We start from the raw sequence: 14,821 nt of genomic DNA on the forward strand, positions 1-14,821 counted from the left end.
GGGCTGGTTTGATAGTACCAAGGGGCTCCTGCAATCTGCCATCCAGAAGCGGGGCAGCTTACTTTTGTTTGCCAGGGAAACGGGCCGAGGTTTGTGACTGGGGACCTATGGCTGGGAGTGACCGGCTGGCTCCTGAAAAGCTACGATAGGCAGGATGGTGACCAGACCCATGGTGGCACCAGTGCCAAGTTGGGCTGGTTTGATAGTACCAAGTGGCTCCTGCAATCTGCCATCAAAAAGTTGGCAGGCGAGTTTTGTTTTCCAGGGAAAAGCGCCGTTGTTTGTGTTTGAGGGCCTGTGGCTGGGAGTGGCCGGCTGGCTCCTTAGAATCCACGATACGCAGGATGGTTCCCAGACCAGAGGTGGCACCTTTGCCAAGTTGGGCTGGTTTGATAGTACCAAGTGCGTCCTGCAATCTGCCATCCAGAAGCGGGGCAGCTTACTTTTGTTTGCCAGGGAAACGGGCCGAGGTTTGTGTCTGGGGGCCTATGGCTGGGAGTGACCTGCTAGGTCCTGAAAAGCTGCGATAGGCAGGATGGTGACCAGACCCATGGTGGCACCAGTGCCAAGTTGGGCTGGTTTGATAGTACCAAGTGGCTCCTGCAATCTGCCATCCAGAAGCGGGGTAGCTTACTTTTGTTTGCCAGGGAAACGGGCAGAGCTTTGTGTCTGGGGGCATATGGCTGAGAGTGGCCGTCTGGCCCCTGAAAATCCACGATAGGCAGGATGGTTCCCAGACCAGAGGTGGCACCAGTGCCAAGTCGGGCTGGTTTGATAGTACTAAATAGACCCTGCAATCTGCCATCAAAAAGTTGGCAGGCCAGTTTTGTTTTCCAAGGAAAAGCACCGTTGTTTGTGTTTGGGGGACTGTGGCTGGGAGTGGCCGGCTGGCTCCTTAGAACACACGATACGCAGGATGGTTCCCAGACCCAAGGTGGCACCAGTACCACGTCGGGCTGGTTTGATGGTGAAAAGTGGCTCCTGCAATCTGCCATCCTGAAGCGGGGTAGCTTACTTTTGTGTGCCAGGGAAACGGGCCGAGGTTTATGACTGGGGGCCTAGGGCTAGGAGTGACAGGCTGGCTCCTGAAAAGCTACAATAGGCAGGATGGTTCCCAGACCCAAGGTGGCACCAGTGCCAAGTTGGGCTGGTTTGATGGTACCAAGTGGCTCCTGCAATCTGCCATCAAAAAGTTGGCAGGCCAGTTTTGTTTTCCAGGGAAAAGCGCCGTTGTTTGTGTTTGGGGGACTGTGGCTGGGAGTGGCCGGCTGGCTCCTTAGAACCCACGATACGCAGGATGGTTCCCAGACCAGAGGTGGCACCAGTGCCAAGTTGGGCTGGTTTGATAGTCCCAAGTGTCTCCTGCAATCTGCCATCCAGAAGCGGGGCAGCTTACTTTTGTTTGCCAGAGAAATAGGCCTAGGTTTTTGTTTGGGGGCCTGTGGCTAGGAGTGGCCGGCTGGCTCCTAAGAATCCACGATACGCAGGATGTTTACCAGACCCATGGTGGCACCAGTGCCAAGTTGGGCTGGTTTGATAGTACCATTGGCTCCTGCAAACTCCATCAAAAAGTTGGCAGGCGTGTTTTGTTTTCCAGGGAACAGCGCCGTTGATTTTGTTTGGGGGCCTGTGGCTGGGAGTGGCCGGCTGGCTCCTTAGAGACCACGATACGCAGGATGGTTCCCAGACCCAAGGTGGCACCAGTGCCAAGTCGGGCTGGTTTGATAGTACCAAGTGGCTCCTGCAATCTGCCATCCAGAAGTGAGGAAGCTAAGTTTTGTTTGCCAGAAAAAAGGGCCGTGGTTTTTGTTGGGGACCTGTGGCTGGGAGTAGCCGGCTGGCTCCTTAGAATCCACGATACGCAGGATGGTTCCCAGACCCAAGGTGGCACCAGTGCCAAGTTGGGCTGGTTTGATAGTACCAAGTGCGTCCTGCAATCTGCCATCCACAAGCGGCGCCGCTTAGTTTTGTTTGCCACGGAAACGGGCCGAGGTTTGTGTCTGGGGGCCTATGGCTGGGAGTGATCGGCTAGGTCCTGAAAATCTACGATAGGCAGGATGGTGACCAGACCCATGGTGGCACCAGTGCCAAGTTGGGCTGGTTTGATAGTACCAAGTGGCTCCGGCAATCTGCCATCAAAATTTGGCAGGCGAGTTTTGTTTTCCAGGGAAAAGCGCAGTTGTTTGTGTTTGAGGGCCTGTGGCTGGGAGTGGCCGGCTGGCTCCTTAGAATCCACGATACGCAGGATGGTTCCCAGACCTGAGGTGGCACCAGTGCCAAGTCGGGCTAGTTTGATGGTGCAAAGTGGCTCCTGCAATCTGCCATCCAGAAGCGGGGCAGCTTACTTTTGTTTTCCAGGGAAACGGGCCGAGCTTTTTGTCTGGGTTCTATGGCTGGGAGTGACCGGCTGGCTCCTGAAAAGCTACGATAGGCAGGATGGTGACCAGACCCATGGTGGCACCAGAGCCATGTTCGGCTGATTTCAAAGTACAAAGTTGCTCCTGCAATCTTCCATCAAAAAGTCAGCAGGCGAGTTTTGTTTTCCAGGGAAAAGCGCCGTTGTTTGTGTCTGCGGGCCTGTGGCTGGAGTGGCCGGCTGGCTCCTTTCAACACACGATACGCCGGATGGTTCCCAGACCTGAGGTGGCACCAGTGCCAAGTTGGGCTGGTTTGATAGTACCAAGTGGTTCCTGCAATCTGCCATCAAAATGTTGGCAGGCGAGTTTTGTTTTCCAGGCAAAAGCGCCGTTGTTTTTTTTTGGGGGCCTGTGGCTGGGAGTGGCCGGCTGGCTCCTTAGAATCCACGATACGCAGGATGGTTCCCAGACCAGAGGTGGCACCAGTACCAAGTCGGGCTGGTTTGATAATAACAAGTGGATCCTGCAATCTGCCATCCAGAAGCGGGGCAGCTTACTTTTGTTTGCCAGGGAAACGGGCCGAGCTTTGTGTCTGGGGGCCTATGGCTGGGAGTGACCGGCTGGCTCCTGAAAAGCTACGATAGGCAGGATGGTGACCAGACCCATGGTGGCACCAGTGCCAAGTTGGGCTGGTTTGATAGTACCAAGTGGCTCCTGCAATCTGCCATCAAAAAGTTGGCAGGCGAGTTTTGTTTTCCAGGGAAAAGCGTCGTTGTTTGTGTTTGGGGGCCTGTGGCTGGGAGTGGCCGTCTTGCTAATTGGAATCCACGATACGCAGGATGGTTCCCAGACCAGAGGTGGCACCAGTGACAAGTCGGGCCAGTTTGATGGTGCAAAGTGGCTCCTGCAATCTGCCATCCAGAAGCGGGGCAGCTTACTTTTGTTTGCCAGGGAAACGGGCCGAGGTTTGTGTCTGGGGGCCTATGGCTGGGAGTGACCGGCTGGCTCCTGAAAAGCTACGATAATCAGGATGGTGACCAGACCCATGGTGGCACCAGTGCCAAGTTGGGCTGATTTGATAGTACCAAGTGGCTCCTGCGATCTGCCATCAAAAAGTTGGCAGGCGAGTTTTGTTTTCCAGGGAAAAGCGCTGTTGTTTGTATTTGGGGGCCTGTGGCTGGGAGTGACCGGCTGGCTCCTTAGAATCCACGATACGCAGGATGGTTCCCAGACCCAAGGTGGCACCAGTGCCAAGTTGGGCTGGTTTGATTATACCAAGTGGTTCCTGCAATCTGCCATCCAGAAGCGGGGCAGCTTACTTTTGTTTGCCAGGGAAACGGGCCGAGCTTTGTGTCTGGGGGCCTATGGCTGGGAGTGACCTGCTAGGTCCTGAAAAGCTACGATAGGCAGGATGGTGACCAGACCCATGGTGGCACCAGTGCCAAGTTGGGCTGGTTTGATAGTACCAAGTGGCTCCTGCAATCTGCCATCAAAAAGTTGGCAGGCGAGTTTTGTTTTCCAGGAAAAAGCGCCGTTGTTTGTGTTTGGGGGCCTGTGGCTGGGAGTGGCCGGCTGGCTCCTTAGAATCCACGATACGCAGCATTGTTCCCAGACCAGAGGTGGCACCAGTGCCAAGTCGGGCTAGTTTGATGGTGCAAAGTGGCTCCTGCAATCTGCCATCCAGTAGCGGGGTAGCTTACTTTTTTTTGCCAGGGAAACGGGCCGAGGTTTTTGTCTGGAGGCCTATGGCTGGGAGTGACCGGCTAGGTCCTGAAAAGCTACGATAGGCAGGATGGTGACCAGACCCATGGTGGCACCAGTGCCAAGTTGGGCTGGTTTGATAGTACCAAGTGGCTCCTGCAATCTGCCATCAAAACGTTGTCAGGCGAGTTTTGTTTTCCAGGGAAAAGCGCCGTTGTTTGTGTTTGCGGGCCTGTGGCTGGGAGTGGCCGGCTGACTCCTTAGAATCCACGATACGCAGGATGGTTCCCAGACCCAAGATGGCACCAGTGCCAAGTCGGGCTGGTTTGATAGTACCAAGTGGTTCCTGCAATCTGCCATCCAGAAGCGGGGTAGCTTACTTTTGTTTGCCAGGGAAACGGGCCGAGCTTTGTTTTTGGGGGCCTGTGGCTGGCAGTGGCCAGCTGGCTCCTGAAAATCCATGATACGCAGCATGGTTCCCAGACCCAAGATGGCACCAGTGCCAAGTGGGGCTGGTTTGACAGTGTCAAGTGCCTCATGCAATCTCCCATCCAGAAACGGGGCAGCTGAGTTCTTTTGCCTGTGAACCGGCCGTTGTTTTTGATTGGGGTCTGTGGCCGAGAATGGTCGACTGGCTACTGACAATCCACAATACGCAGGATGGTTCCCAGACTCAAGGTGGCACCAGGGCCAAGTCGGGCTCGTTTGATAGTACCAAGTGGCTCCTGCAATCTGCCATCCTGACGCGGGGCAGCGGATCTTTGTTTGCCAGAGTAAAGTTCCGTGGTTTGTTTTTGGGGGCATATGGCTGGGAGTGGCCGACTGGCTCCTTAAGAAGCTCGATACGCAGGATGGTTCCCAGATCCATGGTGGCACCATTGCCTAGTTTGGCTGTTTTTGTAGTACCAAGTGCGTCCTGCAATTTTCCATCCAGAAGAAGGGCAGTTGAGTTTTGTTTTCCAGGGAAAAGCGCCGTTGTTTTTGTTTGGAGGCCTGTGGCTGGGAGTGGCCGGCTGGCTCCTTTCAACACACGATACGCCGGATGGTTCCCAACCCAAGGTGGCACCAGTGCCAAGTTGGGCTGGTTTGATAGTACCAAGTGGCTCCTGCAATCTGCCATCCAGAAGCGGGGCAGCTTACTTTTGTTTGCCAGGGAAACGGGCCGAGGTTTGTGACTGGGGGCCTATGGCTGGGAGTGACCGGCTGGCTCCTGAAAAGCTACGATAATCAGGATGGTGACCAGACCCATGGTGGCACCAGTGCCAAGTTGGGCTGATTTGATAGTACCAAGTGGCTCCTGCGATCTGCCATCAAAAAGTTGGCAGGCGAGTTTTGTTTTCCAGGGAAAAGCGCTGTTGTTTGTATTTGGGGGCCTGTGGCTGGGAGTGACCGGCTGGCTCCTTAGAATCCACGATACGCAGGATGGTTCCCAGACCCAAGGTGGCACCAGTGCCAAGTTGGGCTGGTTTGATTATACCAAGTGGTTCCTGCAATCTGCCATCCAGAAGCGGGGCAGCTTACTTTTGTTTGCCAGGGAAACGGGCCGAGCTTTGTGTCTGGGGGCCTATGGCTGGGAGTGACCTGCTAGGTCCTGAAAAGCTACGATAGGCAGGATGGTGACCAGACCCATGGTGGCACCAGTGCCAAGTTGGGCTGGTTTGATAGTACCAAGTGGCTCCTGCAATCTGCCATCAAAAAGTTGGCAGGCGAGTTTTGTTTTCCAGGAAAAAGCGCCGTTGTTTGTGTTTGGGGGCCTGTGGCTGGGAGTGGCCGGCTGGCTCCTTAGAATCCACGATACGCAGCATTGTTCCCAGACCAGAGGTGGCACCAGTGCCAAGTCGGGCTAGTTTGATGGTGCAAAGTGGCTCCTGCAATCTGCCATCCAGTAGCGGGGTAGCTTACTTTTTTTTGCCAGGGAAACGGGCCGAGGTTTTTGTCTGGAGGCCTATGGCTGGGAGTGACCGGCTAGGTCCTGAAAAGCTACGATAGGCAGGATGGTGACCAGACCCATGGTGGCACCAGTGCCAAGTTGGGCTGGTTTGATAGTACCAAGTGGCTCCTGCAATCTGCCATCAAAACGTTGTCAGGCGAGTTTTGTTTTCCAGGGAAAAGCGCCGTTGTTTGTGTTTGCGGGCCTGTGGCTGGGAGTGGCCGGCTGGCTCCTTAGAATCCACGATACGCAGGATGGTTCCCAGACCCAAGATGGCACCAGTGCCAAGTCGGGCTGGTTTGATAGTACCAAGTGGTTCCTGCAATCTGCCATCCAGAAGCGGGGTAGCTTACTTTTGTTTGCCAGGGAAACGGGCCGAGCTTTGTTTTTGGGGGCCTGTGGCTGGCAGTGGCCAGCTGGCTCCTGAAAATGCATGATACGCAGCATGGTTCCCAGACCCAAGATGGCACCAGTGCCAAGTGGGGCTGGTTTGACAGTGTCAAGTGCCTCATGCAATCTCCCATCCAGAAACGGGGCAGCTGAGTTCTTTTGCCTGTGAACCGGCCGTTGTTTTTGATTGGGGTCTGTGGCCGAGAATGGTCGACTGGCTACTGACAATCCACAATACGCAGGATGGTTCCCAGACTCAAGGTGGCACCAGGGCCAAGTCGGGCTCGTTTGATAGTACCAAGTGGCTCCTGCAATCTGCCATCCTGACGCGGGGCAGCGGATCTTTGTTTGCCAGAGTAAAGTTCCGTGGTTTGTTTTTGGGGGCATATGGCTGGGAGTGGCCGGCTGGCTCCTTAAGAAGCTCGATACGCAGGATGGTTCCCAGATCCATGGTGGCACCATTGCCTAGTTTGGCTGTTTTTGTAGTACCAAGTGCGTCCTGCAATTTTCCATCCAGAAGAAGGGCAGTTGAGTTTTGTTTTCAGGGAAAAGCGCCGTTGTTTTTGTTTGGAGGCCTGTGGCTGGGAGTGGCCGGCTGGCTCCTTTCAACACACGATACGCCGGATGGTTCCCAACCCAAGGTGGCACCAGTGCCAAGTTGGGCTGGTTTGATAGTACCAAGTGGCTCCTGCAATCTGCCATCCAGAAGCGGGGCAGCTTACTTTTGTTTGCCAGGGAAACGGGCCGAGGTTTGTGACTGGGGGCCTATGGCTGGGAGTGACCGGCTGGCTCCTGAAAAGCTACGATAGGCAGGATGGTGACCAGACCCATGGTAGCACCAGTGCCAAGTTGGGCTGGTTTGATAGTACCAAGTGGCTCCTGCAATCTGCCATCAAAAACTTGGCAGGCGAGTTTTGTTTTCCAGGGAAAAGCGCCGTTGTTTGTGTTTGGGGGCCTGTGGGTGGGAGTGGCCGGCTGGCTCCTTAGAATCCACGATATGCAGGATGGTTCCCAGACCTGAGGTGGCACCAGTGCCAAGTCGGGCTGGTTTGATGGTGCAAAGTGGCTCCTGCGATCTGCCATCCAGACGCAGGGCAGCAGATTTTTGTTTCCAAGAGAAATGGTCCGTGGTTTGTTTTTGGGGGTATATGGCTGGGCGTGGCCTGCTGGCTCCTTAAAAAGCTACGATAGGCAGGATGGTTCCCTGACCCAAGGTGGCACCAGAGCCAAGTCGGGCGGTTTTCGTAGTACAAAGTGCGTCCTAAAATTTGCCATCCAGAAGAGGGGCAGTTGAGTTTTGTTTATCAGAGAAAAGGGCCGTGGTTTTTTTTTGGGGGCATATGGCTGAGAGTGGCCGTCTGGCCCCTGAAAATCCACGATAGGCAGGATGGTTCCCAGACCAGAGGTGGCACCAGTGCCAAGTCGGGCTGGTTTGATAGTACTAAATAGCACCTGCAATCTGCCATCAAAAAGTTGGCAGGCCAGTTTTCTTTTCCAGGGAAAAGCACCGTTGTTTGTGTTTGGGGGACTGTGGCTGGGAGTGGCCGGCTGGCTCCTTAGAACACACGATACGCAGGATGGTTCCCAGACCCAAGGTGGCACCAGTGCCACGTCGGGCTAGTTTGATGGTGCAAAGTGGCTCCTGCAATCTGCCATCCTGAAGTGGGGTAGCTTACTTTTGTGTGCCAGGGAAACGGGCCGAGGTTTATGACTGGGGGCCTAGGGCTAGGAGTGACAGGCTGGCTCCTGAAAAGCTACAATAGGCAGGATGGTTCCCAGACCCAAGGTGGCACCAGTGCCAAGTTGGGCTGGTTTGATGGTACCAAGTGGCTCCTGCAATCTGCCATCAAAAAGTTGGCAGGCCAGTTTTGTTTTCCAGGGAAAAGCGCCGTTGTTTGTGTTTGGGGGACTGTGGCTGGGAGTGGCCGGCTGGCTCCTTAGAACACAAGATACGCAGGATGGTTCCCAGACCAGAGGTGGCACCAGTGCCAAGTTGGGCTGGTTTGATAGTCCCAAGTGTCTCCTGCAATCTGCCATCCAGAAGCGGGGCAGCTTACTTTTGTTTGCCAGAGAAATAGGCCTAGGTTTTTGTTTGGGGGCCTGTGGCTAGGAGTGGCCGGCTGGCTCCTAAGAATCCACGATACGCAGGATGTTTACATGACCCATGGTGGCACCAGTGCCAAGTTGGGCTGGTTTGATAGTACCAAGTGGCTCCTGCAAACTCCATCAAAAAGTTGGCAGGCGTGTTTTGTTTTCCAGGGAACAGCGCCGTTGATTTTGTTTGGGGGCCTGTGGCTGGCAGTGGCCGGCTGGCTCCTTAGAATCCACGATACGCAGGATGGTTCCCAGACCCAAGGTGGCACCAGTGGCAAGTCGGGCTGGTTTGATAGTACCAAGTGGCTCCGGCAATCTGCCATCCAGAAGTGAGGCAGCTAAGTTTTGTTTGCCAGAAAAAAGGGCCGTGGTTTTTGTTGGGGGCCTGTGGCTGGGAGTAGCCGGCTGGCTCCTTAAAATCCACGATAGGCAGGATGGTTCCCAGACCCAAGGTGGCACCAGTGCCAAGTCGGGCTGGTTTGATAGTACCAAGTGGCTCCTGCAATCTGCCATCCAGAAGCGGGGCAGCTGAGTTTTGTTTGCCAGAGAAAAAGGCTGTGGTTTGTGTTTGGGGGCCTGTGGCTGGCAGTGGCCGGCTGGCTCCTGAAAATCCACGATACGCAGCATGGTTCCCAGACCCAAGGTGGCACCAGTGCCAAGTGGGTCTCGTTTGACAGTGTAAAGTGCCTCCTGCAATCTCCCATCCAGAAGCGGGGCAGCTGAGTTTTTTTTGCCAGGGAAACGGACCTTTGTTTTTGATTGGGGTCTGTGGCCGAGAGTGGTCGGCTGTCTCCTGACAATCCACAATACGCAGGATGGTTCCCAGACCAAAGGTGGCACCAATGCCAAGTCGGGCTGGTTTGATAGTACCAAGTGTCTCCTGCAATCTGCCATCCAGAAGCGGGGCAGCTGAGTTTTGTTTGCCAGAGAAAAGGGCCGTGGGTTGTGTTTGGGGGCATATGGCTGGGAGTGGCCACCTGGCTCCTTAAAATGCACGATACGCCGCATGGTAACCAGACGCAAGGTGGCACCAGTGCCAAGTCGGGCTGTTTTTGTAGTACCCAGTGGCTTCTGCAATTTGCCATCCAGAAGCGGGGCAGCTAAATTTTGTTTGCTAGAGAAAAGGGCTGTGGTTTGTGTTTGGGGGCCTATGGCTGAGAGTGGCCGGCTGGCCCCTGAAAATCAACGATAGGCAGGATGGTTCCCAGATCCAAGGTGGCACCAGTGCCAAGTAAGGCTGGTTGTATGGTTCAAAGTGACTCCTGCAATCTGCCATCCAGAAGCGGGACAGCTGAGTTTTTTTTGCCAGAGAAAAGGTCCATGGTTTCTTTTTGGGGCATACGGCTGGGAATTGCCGGCTGGCTCCTTAAAATGCTCGATACGCAGGATGGTTCCCAGAGCCAAGGTGGCACCACTGCCAAGTCGGGCTCTTTTTGTAGTACCAAGTGCGTCCTGCAATTTGCCATCCAGAAGAGGGGCAGTTGAGTTTTGTTTGCCAGAGAAAAGGGCCGAGGTTTGTGTTTGGGGGCATATGGCTGGGAGTGTTCGGCTGGTTCCTGAATATGTACGATACGCAGGATTGTTCCCAGATCCAAGGTGGCAGCAGTGCCATGTTGTGCTGGTGTGATAGTCCCAAGTGGCTCCTGCAATCTGCCATCCAGAAGTGGGGCAGCTGATTTTTGTTTGCCAGAGAAAAGGTCCGTGGTTTGTGTTTGGGGGCATATGGCTGAGAGTGGCCGGCTGGCCCCTGAAAATCCACGATACACAGGATGGTTCCCAGATCCAAGGTGGCACCTGTGCCAAGTCGGGCTGATTTGATAGTACTAAGTAGCTCCTGCAATCTGCCATGCAGAAGCGGGGCAGCTTACTTTTGTTTTCCAGGGAAACGGGCCGAGGTTTGTGTTTGGGGGCCTATGGCTGAGAGTGACCGGCTGGCTCCTGAAAAGCTACAATAGGCAGGATGGTGACCAGACCCATGGTGGCACCAGTGCCAAGTTGGGCTGGTTTGATAGTACCAAGTGGCTCCTGCAATCTGCCATCCAGAAGCAGGGCAGCTGAGTTTTGTTTGCCAGAGAAAAGGGCCTTGGTTTGTGTTTGGGGGCATATGGCTGGGTGTGGCCAGCTGGCTCCTTAAAATGCACGATATGCAACATGGCTCCCAGACCCAAGGTGGCACAAGTGCCAAGTTGGGCTGGTTTGATAGTACCAAGTGGCTCCTGCAATCTTCCATGATCACGTGGAGAAATACTTTCTGGTTTCAGCCTCATGCTCTTTCTTCTCTCCCTCAACTTCTCTATCACCTCTCATCTGGTTCACATGCGCTGTCTTCAAGGTCCACAGGCTACTTTTCACAGAATCTTCTGGCCTGATGAAGTAAGGATGATGAATAGAACAGAGCTGGGATCTATTTTCCAGTTTGGATAAAATGCATTCTGCACACAAATCCAAGGAGAACGGGCTGCCCCGATGCCCAGAAAATCTTTCACTCCTGCTAGTGTTCTACGTCAACCGCAACTTAGTCTGAAAGAAAAGCTTTTTCTCTGAGAGCATCTGAGAGGTTTGCATGAAGCACTGATATCTGACATATGCAATTTTGAATAGGAGAGGAAAAAGAAAATGGCAAGGAGTTTTTAATTTTAGTGGTTTCAATTTTAATTTCCGTGCACTTTTTCAAAACTTGTCAGCTCAAATGCCCATCAACATCTTTTAGTCATCTGTAAGTCAGTATTCATATAAAATGTGCTTCAAATCCAAAGAATTTCAAATTTGCACTCCAAGCTTCTATGCCTAGATTTATGATTTCCTACACATATTAGATGAAAGGAAGGCCTTTTTTACTGTGGGAGTGCTGGAACACTGGAACAGGTTGCCCAGAGAAGTTGTGGGTGTCCCATCCCTGAAAGTATTCAAGGTCACCTTGGACGGGGCTTGGAGCAGCAACAAAGGAGAAGCTTGATGGTAGAGAAACAAAGTTGGACTATAGAAGAAACTCGGATTGAAGTATAGGATCAAGTTTTCTCTCAGCTCTTGGGGTAAATTCAAAGTTGTACAAAATGACATTTATCTGTGCTATTCACTACTGTAACAGAAAGTTTCATGAAAACTGTACAGAAGATAGTAAATTTTAAAAGAGATAAGAATTACAGCATAAAATCCATGGGATAGGTTACAACATGAGACACTCTCTAAGAGAAAATCTCTGTGTTTCAGCACTTCATCGGGGTAAGATTTCATGAAGTGCCAAAGAAGGCGGCAAAATATCATTCGGGACATTATTTACTGGAATTCAGCCTGGCCATTAGTAGGAACTGCCTTTGAACATATCATGTAGATATACCACACACACTTTCCCTTCACTGAAAAATTACTGTTTACAACAAATAAGCAATTGACGATCAAAATTGATTGAAAGCATCTTAAACATGTCAAGTATTTCATTGTAGATGATCTGTGATCCAAATGCTTCTTCCACCTTCGAGAGGGACAGAAGAATTCTTCCATATCATGATGGTTTAAAATTGTATCAACCAATGTTTTCTGCTGAAAAGATATCATCTATTTTTTTCTATTTTTGGAAGAAAATATTCCTAGACATACAACAGGTGAGAACTAAGTAATTTTAAAGAAACAAATGAAATGAAAATATTCTGTAAATAGAATGAAATGAAAAGCTGTGTTTTAAATAGGAGCTAAATATTAAACAGAATTTTTGTACCAGGCATTTGAATTACTGCACCAGCTCTTTTGCCCATCAAGAGAGGCATTTAGCATTTCAGTCTTTTCCAAGGTGTTCATGATCTGCTATGCTGATCTCTGTGTGTGCCTAGGTGTGTGTGGAGGGGGGGGCATATGAAGGGGAGTGTGTATGTTTGCTTTACAATTGTTGTGGCAGATTCATGCCTCAGCTCCACATTTTGTTTTAAAAAGGTCACACCGAGTGGATATGAAGTTTACTATCAACAAGAGATCGATTCCCAAATCATCCATTTGACTCTCCCTTATAAATCATGTGCTTTGTTGCATATTTTATCAAATATACTTTCAAGCCAGATGGAGGAAGGAGGATGTGGGAATCCCTCCACCATCTTGCAACTTTTATGTAAGTAGGTTTTCAAGAAAATCATCATTTCTCTTTTAAATATGTCTGGAACAGGCATGATGGTAGTGTCAACCTGTTGGAGTTTTTGTTGCTGGAAGAAGTTGTACAAAAGGATTGGTTTTTACATTGACCAGTTACTGAATCAAGCGCAGGAATACATTGGAAATTTAGCTGGGGGTTCCTTTTCCCAGCAGACTACTTCTAGAACGAGCTTGTACACTGAAGCTGACTCTTTTGCTCTCTTTTTGTTTCTTTCCTATTTTCTTGGCTTCTTTGCCACTATCTAGACAATTTTGGAACTTTGTTCCCAACTAAAATGGTTTCAATAGTCTGATTGTGATCATACATTTTTACAAGGAATTTTTAAAATCTTTCCTCGAGTCCAGAAAGTCAAGGACTTAGATCTTTTTCTTCCCTTATCAATATTGCCATGAAATTGATAAATAAAGACCAACTCTTTATTTTTGTTTTTAACCCACGTAGATAATTCCCATCCATTAATCCATTTTGTGGACCAATAGCTGCCATTCTGATGGAAGCTGTCACTTCTTAACAATAGGCATTCTGTGACTATGTTGACAGCACTTTGGGTGAAGATCCTAACTGGTCTTAGATATACATAGGGAGAAATTTGCTCAGCCAGTGTCAGTCTTAAGCATGCGTATCAGAAGATCTTTCTAGAGCTGGGAATTTTCCCATGAAAGGGATTCAGTTAGGGAAGAGACACTTGTGCCAGAGTTTTACATTCTTCTTGAACACTGCTTAAGGAACTTTTAGATGCCATGTCCATTTGGATCTCTGTCTGCACAGAACTTTGTCATGCCAGTGCTTTGAAATGCATCTTGAAGAGAATTCACTAGCACAGAATGAAAGAGAGTGGAAGGGGTTGGTGGGGCTAACCAGGCCCAACCCCCTGCCTAAACCAGGATACCTAGAGCCTCTTGCCCAGGATTCTATCTGGGTGTACTTTTAATGTCTTCAAAGATCCAGGCTCCACAATCTTTCTGGGCAGTCTGTGCCGTGGTTCAGTCACCCTGACAGTAAAGAAACATTTACTGATGTTCAAAGGCAATCTCCTGTATTTCAGTGTGTGCCCACTGCCTCTTGTCTTTTCCCTCAGCATCACTGAAAAGACACTGATTCCCTCCCCTTTGCACTATTGCTTCCATATGTATGTGTGATGCCATGTAGAGGTATGTCAAAAACCTCCCTGAAGCCCAGGCAGATAATATTCCCTTCATCTACCAGTCAAGTTGATTCATCAGAGGAGTTTAAAGTGATGTTCAGCATGAAATTCCCCTGAAAAATCATGCTAACTACATTATTTGGTCATCTGTCATGTGCCTGGCAAGGATTTCCAGGAAGAGCTGCTTCATCAACTTCCTGGGGATAAAAAAGAGGCTGGCTGGTTTGTACTATGGCGAGTCCTCTTAATTGCCTTTTTTGAAGATGGGTGTCATTTGCTAACATCCACTCTTTAGCCTCTCTTGTCGTCTACATCTTAGCAAAACGCTTTTCCACTATGTCTGGCTAGGAAAAACTGTGCCAGCACAGAAAACATCTCCCATCGTGTTCTAGAAGTTGCACGGATGTCTGCCAAGTGTTTGGCAGGAAGAAAAGAAAAGTTGTCCAAAACAGCTTCCAATCGAATGTTCCTGTGATTGGAAAAGTCAGGAGAGTGCAAAGGTACTGTTTTCTATCAGTTGGCAAGGTGCGCACACAATCCCAGTGTTGTACAGCTTGCTTCTTCACCTTCCCGAAGCTGCCGCTCTCGCCGGCTGCCGGAGCCCAAGAAGCGGCTTCTTCGCGCAAAGACGATTGTGCCGCTCACAGGGCTCTCCTTAGCGCGGCTTCTGCCGAAAGACGCCCGGCAGCGGCTCTTACCTCCGGAGAGCATCCTACCTTCGTCTTTCGCGTCTTTTGTAGTCTACATCTTAGCAAAACGCTTCTCCACTATGTCTGGCTAGGAAAAACTGTGCCAGCACAGAAAACATCTCCCATCGTGTTCTAGAAGTTGCACGGATGTCTGCCAAGTGTTTGGCAGGAAGAAAAGAAAAGTTGTCCAAAACAGCTTCCAATCGAATGTTCCTGTGATTGGAAAAGTCAGGAGAGTGCAAAGGTACTGTTTTCTATCAGTTGGCAAGGTGCGCACACAATCCCAGTGTTGTACAGCTTGCTTCTTCACCTTCCCGAAGCTGCCGCTCTCGCCGGCTGCCGGAGCCCAAGAAGCGGCTTCTTCGCGCAAAGACG

The sequence above is a fragment of the Melospiza melodia genome, chromosome 3 (genome assembly GCF_035770615.1).
Source record: "Melospiza melodia melodia isolate bMelMel2 chromosome 3, bMelMel2.pri, whole genome shotgun sequence".
NCBI classification, from domain to species: Eukaryota; Metazoa; Chordata; class Aves; order Passeriformes; family Passerellidae; genus Melospiza; species Melospiza melodia.